This window comes from Amphibalanus amphitrite, unplaced genomic scaffold (genome assembly GCF_019059575.1).
Source record: "Amphibalanus amphitrite isolate SeventyFive unplaced genomic scaffold, NRLGWU_Aamphi_draft 001407F_arrow, whole genome shotgun sequence".
Lineage (NCBI taxonomy): Eukaryota > Metazoa > Arthropoda > Thecostraca > Balanomorpha > Balanidae > Amphibalanus > Amphibalanus amphitrite.
In genome coordinates, this window is record NW_024882900.1 from 143,152 (window position 1) to 154,763 (window position 11,612).

An 11,612-nucleotide genomic window follows, 5' to 3' on the forward strand; every position below is an offset into this window, starting at 1 on the left:
GATAGGATGGAGACATTGGTCTTCTTGGCGAGCACCCTGGGTCCAGTTCATATAGAGTCCCAACCCATTGCTGTTACGTGACACTTATTGGAAAGGGCGACCCCATGGGCGGCGCCACCGGGGGGGACGGGGGGGACAGGTCCCCCGCTATCGAAAGTTAGGGGGGTACAGTACCCCCCTATCGGCGAGGCCCGTTCAATAGTTGATCATAACGCATTGTAGAGTTATCTGTCGCATTTAATGCATCGTTGGTTAATCAAGGCAGGTTCTGAATAAAAATTGCTGTTGGGATGTATTGCAGGGGGTCCTGGTCATCTGCAAAAGGTGTGGAGCTGTGATGCCTGTAGTTATAAGGTGATCGGTAGCGGGGATCGTGCCCCCCCCCCCTTTTTGGGGCGCCAGGCACAGGGTTATTACCTCCCCACCCCACTGCCAGACCCCATTGCCGACAAAACCAAGTCTACTGAAATTCAATAGATTTCCGTTACTCTATGGATATTGTCCATTCCTAATATGTAAGTCAAATTCAAGCATGGCAGTTCTACCACAGGAACCATTTGAAATCTATGCCATTTAACCCCAGCACTTGGGGTCCGGGGAGAAGTGTTCGGATAGATTACAGGCAGGACCAAAAAGCACGCAGTAGCCCAAGACCTTATAATTGGGTAGCATCGGCTCCCTCTCGTCAAGGGGTTCGATAGCACTCTTTTTTTCTTCAAAACTAAGTTCGGTGGGCGGCCGAACGGCTGGGGGTCTAATCGAGCCCCCCCCTCCCCTTCTTACGTCAGCGGCTGTGAAAATGCCATTACCAGCTGTTGAAACATGGCAGTTGCTTTTGCATGAGTGCACGAAAGGGTTTTAGGTACGTGATACGTGAAAGTTTCTACATGAAAATTGAGATACCTACACCAGCTTATCAAATTGTGCTCACTGTGGTGCGCTCGGTTTTACCTTGACTAGTCTTTGAATTCTGGGGTGAAACAGACCAGCCAAGAGACCTGTTCCATAAGGAGAGCCACTAATGCTAAAGAGATGAGGGATGAGGTTTCCAGAGACCTTCATTACCTCCCAAAGGGGGTGCCCCGCCATTTGCCAATCCCTGCTGTAGTTGTTACGATTGGAGGGTGAATATGAGAACGATGCAGGTCGTGCCAGCTCGATCATGACGAACACAATGGTGCCGACATCACAGCTCTACTGCCATTTTTGACGAAGTTAATCAACAAGGACCGGAATCCAACCTGGGGCATTTCACCTGCAGAGGTCGTCGGACCTGAGACCCTTTCACTCATTTTTTTTTCAACGGTGCATGCGCTCGTTTTTTCCGCGAAGCTCTTGGTAAGAAAATCCATCAGGAAGTGTGATCAAATAACGGCTGGTGACCTTCCATGACCTAGCATGACCTTTTGAGTGACCACCGATGACATGACCACTGACGGCTAGCCATTAGCTGCACCCTGCCCGTTGCATATGGATCAGGTGGTGATGTCATGATTCTGAAATTATATAGCAGTTTTGGCGCACTTGTCAGAGCAGAAGACATTCCCACTTTTCCTCCATGACTATTTGATGGTGAAGCCATAAAGCTGACCAGACGTAAGATCGAAAATTTGAAAGTACGAAACGTAAGAATAGTTGGCACTGCTACTCATACCTAAGCAATTCGCAGCTTGTAGGAAACCAGCTTTGAGTTGGCAAGACTGCAAATTTTGATTTAGACTTTAGAGGCAAGGATGCTTGAAAAGGTGATCGATCTTAGGTTTCCTAGGATAAGTTTGGAAACGGGATGCACCATTCGATGTGTTTTGGGCTTTGCCAAGTTTCGCGGCGTTACGTGCCTCGTTTTTTTTTTTTGCATACACGATCAGTATCTACTTTTGGGATTTTCGGTCAGGCAAGGTCCCCGTCCCCCCCTATCGAAAACCCGTGGCGCCGCCCCTGGGCGACCCCACAAATGGATTCATATAGCCACCCTTACACACCTGCACAAACGTTTCCCAAAGTGTCCCTTTGATAAGTGGCACTTTGGCAAAGTGACACTTGCCGACTGGCCTTTCTATAGGTATGAACTGGGCCCGGCCCTGGTGAGTTGCCGGGGCTGAGCCTGACCAAAGGATAGGCCGAGCCGAGCAGCCCCCAAGCACTCACCGCACCCGGCTACGGGCGAGCTCGGCTTACGGGCAATCCCAAATGGGATACAGTTTCCCGTCCAGTCCGGAGGATCAGGGGGTTGCGGCGTGGAGGAAGATTTGAGTTTCCTGAGGATATTTTGAATACAGAAGCTCTTTATGAAGCATGAAACATGCTTTTTATATTATTTTAACGGTCAAAACAGCGTCAGATGTCGGTTCGACGTCGGCTGGACCTCGGCAATTGATCTCGGTCCGACGTCGGCCCGACGTCGGCTGGACCTCGGCTGGACGTCGGTACATGCGGGCATACCCGACATCCAGCCGACGTCGTGCCGAGGTTGGACCGACGTCGGGCCAACGTCGGCATGCCGATGCAGAGATGCCCACGTCATCCCGACGTCGGACCGACGTCGGCATGTTTACTGGGATACCTTAGTGCTTGGACCATCGCTAAACCTATCGGCTTGCTTTTTTACTTCCGACAGAGGGCAGTGCCCAACCATCCCGCCATTTCACCCCGTTGAGCTACAGCGCCAGAGCCCCCTACCTACAAAAGAAGGCGGCACCACTGCCTCCTCTGTCGGGGAGGGCTACACAAGACAATGCACGGTTACAATATGTGCATTAGCACAATTGATATTTAACATTCATTTCAACATTACTCAGGCTATCTCCAACGTCGAAGACGTGATATGTTTCGAGCTGTCGGCGTCGACGCCAAACTGGACGAGTTCATGACCATCTGGGACGCCGTCATGGACCGTCGCTGCCCGACCTTTCGGACGAGATCGGCACCGCTTGGGTGTCCATGGCTTAAGGAAAACCCCGAGCTCCAGGCGCTGATGGCCGAGTGGGACGCCGCTCACACGGACTGGCTGCAGTAGGTTCCTACCGGACGGAAGAAGACCGCGCCATCTAGCACCGCCTCCGGAACCAGGTGAAGAGCAAGCTTGCCGGCGCACGCAGGGAGTTTCTCTGCGATCAGCTGGCTCACCAGGACCATTGCGGCTTTTGGCGGCGGCTGAAGCAATTCGCCATTCGATCGGGTGCGATGTGCGGTGGAGGCCCGCCCATTGGCGATGGGACCAGAACACGCAGACACGTTTAACGAGTACTTTTCCTCGATCGGGGCTCGTGTCGCTGATGAGCTGCCTGCCGATGTTGATCGTGTTGCCGTAGAACAGAGTGCGCCGCGTCCCGTTACCGTGTGCTCGTCCGCTTTCAAGCTAAAGCCCGTCACACTACCGGAGCTGTCATTAGCTATCAGCTAGGGGTATGAGTGGCTCCAGAGCGGTAGGACTCTACCGTGTGCCTATGCATGCAGTGCGGAAATGTTTCCCTGTGGTTGGTCCGATGCTTCTCCACCTGATTAACGCAACGATAAGGACCGGCGTGTTCCCGTTGAAATGGAAAGTTGCGCTTGCTGTACCGATTCACAAGTCCGGCGATGTCAACACTGCCAAAAATTATCGACCAATTTTATTGTTGTCGGTACTGTCAAAGATTTGTGAGCGAGTGGTGTGCGACCAGCTATCGGCTTACCTATGCGATAACGGCATACTGAGTGACACACAATATGCTTACCGACGCAGACACAGCGTAGAGGACGCCCTGGTCGACGCTGTCGAGAGGATCTCGAAGAAGATCGACTCAGGTCACGTAGCATAGATAACACGCCTGGATATTAGTAAGGCATTTGACAGCGTCGACCACGGCGTCCTTCTCAGTAAGATGGGATGGTACGGCATCTCGTCTGATTGGTTTGCCAGCTACCTGAGTGATCGGAGACAGGTGGTTCGCGGCGGCACCACTGTGCTCCCGGTGGCGTCCCTCAGGAATTGATTATCGGGCCGATTCTCTTTTGTCTCACGGTCAACGAAATGCGAAAGGGGAACATCCTGTACTGTTTGCCAGTTTGGGCTAGTGCATGCAGCAGCCAGTTGAAGCGCATACAAAAGCTGCTGCATTTCGCAGCCCGTGTGGTCACTGGCGCACGACGAGCCGAGCACATGTCTCCCGTGCTCAGGTCTCTTGGCTGGGTGAACTTTGACGATGTGATTTCAGAACGGGACTGTATTCGTGTATATCGTGCGCTTCATGATCCGGATACCCCGATTGCGATGCGCCGGTTATTTACTCCGAGACGCGACACAGCCTCCCGTGACACCCGCCTCGCCCGGTCTGAGCAATTTGACCTGCCTAGAGTGAGACTCGTCGCCACCCAGAGTACTTTCTCGTACCGCACCGCTACCTCTTGGAACTCACTGCCAAAGATTGTGTTGCAGAGCTCGTCGATCGGGCAGTTCAAAAGCCGTCTGAGGATGATTTATAGAAGTGGTCAAAATTAATCACCTGAAAGTTCTGATTGGGTGGGAGCCTGTATGTGCCATCATTGTTTCCATGTATAGTTTTAAGTTCTCTTAGCTGTGTATGACTCGAACCTCCGAAAAAAACTGTGTTCGCACGGAAGAGGTTGATGAAAATATATAATAAAATACAATACAATGTACAATCTCGCGTATTCCCGCAAGCTATAAACTTAGGTAGGTATATGAACTTCACAAAGCACAATACATCATGGGTCAACTTTCCAGGCTGAACAGAATTGAAACAGTGCACGACAAAACATGTAGCTTTCGGTATGGCCCACTCAGCTAGAAGCTACAAATTGAAAGCAGTCTTCACGGCCTCCGCGTACACTCTAGCTTTGAACTCACACGCTTTGCGCTCTCCCATGCGTTCCAGCATCTGGTCTAGTTCAGTGAAAAAACCCGCGTGTTTACTTTTCTTTGCTATTTCTTCCCTTGCGTTCAGCTGATCCAGCGTCGAAGACACCCCTGTTGGTGCCACAGCACTGGGCGTTTCCGTGCCGCTGCGCTCAGGTGTTGGAGTGTACGCTGTTTCCCCTCCGGCACCTTCTGCGGCGTCAAGATGCGTCAACTCAGAGTGCGACCCCCGGAGACTCGGGCAGGTACTGAAATGGAAAAACCGTCTGATCTTAGCAATAAATCAAATAGAGCATAACTGCTTAGCGCACAATCTAACTCAACCCGCGCCGGACCTATTAGTTTTCTACGTATGCCCCAGCCAAGGGGGGAGGGGTCATGACCCTGACCCAAATGGCCTTTGATGTGTGACCTGTTTCTTGAGACCATGTTTGGTCGGAGTCGCGATTCGGCGTTTGTCGGCTCACAGTAACCGCGTGTTTCCAGTATTTTTGTAGTTGTAAACATTCAAACATGTGAAATGATGTTGGTCCCATGCATTGCAGTGAGTGTCAAGGTCACCTAGAGGTCAGGTCAAGTTGACCTTTGCTGACCTTGGCTCACTTTATGGAGTTTTACGTGTTTCAAAAGTAGTTTTGGAGCTCATTTCGAATTTAGCACACATTTGAGCACTTACAAAGTAGTTTTGATGATTTCGTAACATGGTACGAAGCCTCGAGTTACGATCCTGGGGTGAGCCTAAGTAAAGAACATGTTACGAGCTTCGAGGAGTAATACCGGCTGCCAGAAGACAAGTTAAGCCATACTCACGCCTTGGCATCCGAGCCCGCGCCCAAGGTACAGAGGTACAGCTTCTGCTGCTCTTGAAGCGGCGCCAAGGCTACTGCAGCCGGTCCGCTAGGCAGGGAGCGCGGCTTGGCACGGACGCTGCGATAATTGTCTTTTGTGCCTTTCCGCTGCTGTTTTGCTCGGTCCCCTATAAAGAAATAAAATTGTAGCATTTCAGTGGGAATCGCATGTGCACCATTGCATGTACAGCCCTCTGCAAACTGCGTGGTAGGTATTCTTTTTTCGACAAAAATGAGAATAACGCGAATACTATGCTATCGGTCATTCGGAAATCGTAACAGCAAGACGCGCTAGACCCAGCCCCTTAGATTGGCATCATCACCGTATCCATTTTTCATCTAGTTCGGCAATTAAACCCAAAAGTTTATATTTGCCCCCAAAACAAACTTTTGCATTTTGTCGCCACACAAGGCGTAAACTTTGTATATTGATAGACCTAATCGAAGGAGTGGAGCATGGCGCATCTATTTTGCAGTGAGTTCCGACCGACTGATAACATAACCTTTGAGTTATTATCGGTTTTGTCGAAAAAAGAATACCTACCACGCAGTCTGCAGAGGGCTGTACAGCCCTCTGCAAACTGCGTGGTAGGTATTCTTTTTTTCGACAAAACCGAGAATAACGCGAATACTATGCTAACGGTCATTCGGAAATCGTAACAGCAAGACGCGCGAGACTCCGCACCTTAGATTGGGCTTATTTGGGTATACATTTTCCGGCTAGTTTTGCAACAACACAAAAAGTTTATATTTGCCCCCAAAACAAACTTTTGCATTTTTTTGTTGCTACACTAGTTGTATACTTCGTACAGTGATAGAACCAATCGAAGGAGTGGAGCATGGATCCGACCGACCGATAACTTAGCCTTTGAGTTATTATCGGTTTTGTCGAAAAAAGAATACCTACCACGCAGTCTGCAGAGGGCTGTGCATTGTACTTACAAGACATGTTCACGGATCCGACAAAATGGATCTCAGATCTGATCCCACGTATCTTGATCGAGGATCCAAACAGATCATAGACCCAGCTATCTTATTCGTCGAAAGATCGATTGGAATCATTGATCCGAAGCAGATCGAACTTCCCAGCATTCTGGGAGAAGTACAAATGGCCAGTGAATAGCCCCAACCTGTCGCCGATAGAAAATCTTTCGGCGATCGTCCTGTAAGAGGTGAGCAAAACGGCGCCAGGATAACCTGAACGCACGCTGACCAGGAACGTTCGATCTGTCTGGTCCAAGATCAGTCCACAGAAGCTGGACATGTTGGTGTCTGATGTCCCGGACCGTATGCTTGCCCGCATCAGGGAGAAGGTGGGATGCATATGTAAGAAAAATGCGCCTCTCATTTTTGTTATTTTCATGAAATTGACGCTGGAAAGGTGTGATATTATTTTTGGGACACCCTGTACAGGGTGTCCGGAAATTGATTGCACACTGTCCGGCGTGTCCATATGCCGTACGCTCGCACAAAACGGCTAGGGAGGATCGCGACCCCGCCCCCGGGCACCCATGAGTGTCAGTTGATCATATGACCTAGCAGGTGGCCTGACCTCAACCGCAGTGAGCGACCACAGGTCACTTTCCGAGAGGCAGTCTTTGCGCGCGGACCCCATGTCGGGAATTGTGAGTGAGCACACTTTGGCGACGCGCCACCGCGCGGTTGGGATAGTTGAAGCCGGGATGACGGTAGGCGATGTTGCCCGACAAGTGGATGTATCTCGCCGGACCCTTTATTACTGGGCGTGATCACTGGATCACACATGCATCACTGGAGAATCGCAAGGGTCGTGTGAGAAAAACTGTGCTGAGCAGAGTGGCCAAAATCGTACTCGCCAAGCCGTGCTGAAACGACGCCAATCGACGCGAAAACTGACAAAAAAGCTGACTGAGAAGGGGTCGCCCGGTGTCGAAGACCACTGTTCACAACTACATGACCAAGTGCTTGGGTCTCAAGCCGCTAAAACTGCGCCGCCAGCCAAAACTGACCGAAGCCCAGAAGCGGGAACAGCTGGCATTTTTCCAGGAACGGAAAAACTGGACCATCCAGGACTGGCGATGTTCAGATTGGTCTTGTTCAGCGATGAGTTGAGTTGGTGTTCGAGCTCGTGCACCCACCGAATCGCCAGATCGAGCGCGTCTAGGTGCACAGCAGCGCTCAAGTGCCTGCCATCGACACTGTGAAGCAGCCGCTGAAAATCAAGGTCCGGGCCATGATGAGACATCAGGGCCTGTCAGACCTCCAGATCATCCCCGCGGGCAGACCGTGACGGCCCAGTACTGCGTGGAGGAGGTCCCTAAAAAAGTCGGCAGCGTCGGCGATGAAACGAAAGAGGCAGGCGGGGCCGCCAGCACAGGTCGAGCTGCTCTCGAAGATGTCCGAGGCCATCTTCCAGCAAGACGGCGCTCCAGTTCATCACGTCACCAGCACTCAACGGTGGTGCCGGGACAACCTCCCAGGGTTTTGGGAGAAGGGTGTATGGCCGGGCAACAGCCCTGACCTGTCGCCCATCGAGAACGTGTGGGCTATCGTGCAGAGCGAGCTCGACATGATGGAGCCGGCTACCACCGAGAAGGCGCTTATCAGGAAACTCCAGCGAGCGTGGCTCAGCATCAGTGCGGAGACTCTGGATAACGTGATGTGCGGCATGCCCGACCGTATGAGGGAGTGTGTGCGACTGGGTGGAGCGTGTATCGGTATATAAGCCATGACCCATGCATGTTTTGTTTCCTTGTCAAATGGACTAGAAGAGTGTGCAATCAATTTCCGGACACCCTGTTATATGATTACTAATCATTATTCACTGTGACATTAATTGACATGAAATCATATGGATAAATGATTTTAAAGGGTGCATATGGTAGTATCCACTCAGATAATAGATACATGTTTTTGGTTTGTCATCACTGTCAGATCATTTGAGATCATAGATCTAGGATGCACCTTCTATGAGGAATCCATGAATGTGATCACCTATCCTATTTTGTCGTTTGTTTTGACTTTTGAGATTCACTGACATTAATCCATCACTCGGATCCATGCACACGTCTACATTGCACAATGCACATTGTATGTACACATCCATTGTACCTATGTATACTATTTGATAACAGCCAGACATTGAGGACAGATGGTCATGTGACCGAACACATACTCTACTCGTTACTTAATAAGTCGTTACTATTTGCCTACATTTGCACAGTTTTACAACTATGTAGGGATATATCTACAATTTAACCACTTCCATACCTACTCAACATAAACTGCTAATGTGCATAATCATGCAGGTAGGCAGCTAAATACATGTATGTCTAAAAAACGCCTGAGATATTCGTACTTGTTATGTCCAGTTGCTCGGTAACGTCGTGCCAAATCAGCTCTTTTCTTTTCGCTGTGGTCTTGGAATCCAAAGGTTCTTTTCGCTGCTCACCCTCCTCTGCCAGTCGTATATGCTCCGGGCTAGAAGATAATCAGGCTGCGATTAAAACATATTTCATTTTCAAGGCGTTATCGCGGCGCGCGATAGGGAGAAGGCATTTCATACAATCATCCTCATAATTTTGGCGGATATATAAAGATAATGGCGCATATTTGAGGACAAATGAGATTTTTAGATTTGACATGCCTATACAAGAACATTCCGTCTTTTTTCCAAAAATCGTGATGATTTCACAGACAAACTGCTCAGAATGTCGATGCATGGTTATTTGAAACTTCAGAAAGCCCCCCCCCCCCCCCCAGTAACACGCCTAACCCGCGCACCGACGGGGGTGGATGCAAAAACTGGGAGGTCGGATAACCGACCCCCGTCGGTGCGCTAGTTAACCCGCGCCCCGCTGAGGGGTCCTGGAATTACACGCCCTGCGAACAACCCCCCTTCTAACTCGGCTCCTGGACCACGTAGCGATACGGGGAAAGCGGCGTTCGAGAAAGCATAAAAACTAATGACGATATCACTTCGGTCACATTTTTCGTCAGGTCAAAGGTCAGGTCACCAGAGGCCATTGAAGGTCAAATTTCACCGATTTTGAGGTCGAATATCGACAACTTTCAAGAGGCCGACGCCCGACGCATAACTCGGGAACCAATAGAGCTACAGCGCCGCCGCGGAAGAGCGCATTTTATAGCCCTAATAACGCTCTTTCTGACTAATCCTCTCGGATTTGACCTAACGTCAACGGTCTTGCCTGCAGGGGGCAAAAACTGCCAAAATAGACGATTTTTTCGGAAACGGGTTTTCTGCAAAACGTTTGACTCAAGCCATACACGAGCTTTCGGTTACCGGCATCGTGTTCCTCTCGTCAAGACGCATCGAATGAACTATAATTTGACCTAGAAAGGTCAACATAAAATTTGACCAAAGGTCAAGGTCATGACCTGACCTGAAAGGGTCATGACTCATGTTGTATATCGGTCGATCCGTATCGTCGAGCTGAATACATCTAAGGATTTTTCATCGCTCTAGCTTCCTCAATCATAAGTTATTCGCGAAAAACTGAGATACCATTCGTGACCTGAGATGACCTCAGGGGCATAACGAGAGGTTATGGGTGCCGTTTTTACGTTCAGTGTGACATATAGTTACTTGTAATTCGGTGTTTGAGAGTGTTTAGAATGACTTTCGTCCAAAAGAGGCGGTTTTGAATTGTCTCCCATTGACATATAATGGAGAGGTCGGGAAATTGACCTGACCTTAGGTCATCGATATGAAAATTCCGATAGATAAATTTTGTACAGTAGGTCTATTAAAAAAGTCCCCAGCACCAGTGGGCGCTGCATTCGCTGAGCCGAACCCCCGTCTGCCTGTCCCATATCGCGCCGGGCTCAGGTCAGGTAGGGTCAGCGGGACCGCTCGGTCCGGCCCGCGGGCGGTGGACGGGCGGCCGGTAACGCTCTCCGCCAGCCAGCTGTAGAATCCAACAAACGGGACGGCCACCGCTCAGCGCAGCGAAACCGGTGTTAAAGAATGGCAGTAGATGTTCATGGCCACAATGATTATGAGAGCCCGTGCCCCACAGGAATGCCTAGACTCTCACGCTCTGTTGGAGGGGAAATGGGGATTGAGCATCATTCTTTTAACTCAGCTTTGGGCATTTAAGTGGTATTCGAAGTAGCGTCAAAAGTAGCAAAAAGAAGAAAAACAATACTTCAGCCAATTTTGGATCGGGTCATAGCCAGAGGTCATGTCACTAGAGGTCATCGATGGTAAAATTTTGCTTAGACAGGGTGCGTTGCGCGCACCGGTGCATTGGTTTTCCTATTTCCATGGAAACATCAACAGACTCGGAAGCTCGCAACGCTAGCGTGGAGCCGAATTCATATCAACCGCCGCAACAATGCAGCAGCGCAGCGCAGCGTGCTGCAGCGCGGGGCCGTGAAACACCGCCCAGAGCTATCCATGTGTCAGTGCAATCCAACCCACGTGATGGGCTCGGCCCCAGCGGAGCATGAGGTCCAGGACTCCCGCCCAGGCCCCCTGTCTCCCCCTAATTCCTATCATCTTTCCCACTCTGAAATCGACCGAAAGAGTCTAACTTAACACAACAATCAGCCCGTTTACTGCTATGTCTGAATAATATTGTCAGATTTAATTAAGGTCAACGGCTTAGCATGTAAATAACAACAACTGCCAGTTGCCACCATCGGTAGGTATTATGAGAAAACCAATTGCTTTTCCACAAACACTAAAAAGTTTTTAGCTTAAAACTTGCATGAAATTAATTTTACCAGCCTCGTGTTCCTCTTATCAAAACGCTTCGAATGAATCAAAAGTTGATCTTTAAAGGTCATTTGAAAAATTTGGCCTATGTTCAAAGACATGACCTGACCAGAAATGGTCATAATGCATAGCAGGATATTAGATCCGTATCGTGGAACTTTACAAACACTTCAGATGATTTCATAAC

General features: G+C 49.8%; 1 long non-coding RNA gene across 1 annotated transcript; it reads right to left on the reverse strand.

Moving 5' to 3' along the window:
• Window positions 1-4,601: 4,601 nt before the first annotated feature.
• Window positions 4,602-9,253, reverse strand: LOC122372849. Its single transcript, XR_006254938.1, has 3 exons — window positions 9,044-9,253; window positions 5,669-5,834; window positions 4,602-5,106 (listed from the first exon to the last, which is right to left on the reverse strand). It is a non-coding gene; the product is annotated as an uncharacterized LOC122372849 (long non-coding RNA).
• Window positions 9,254-11,612: the final 2,359 nt, after the last annotated feature.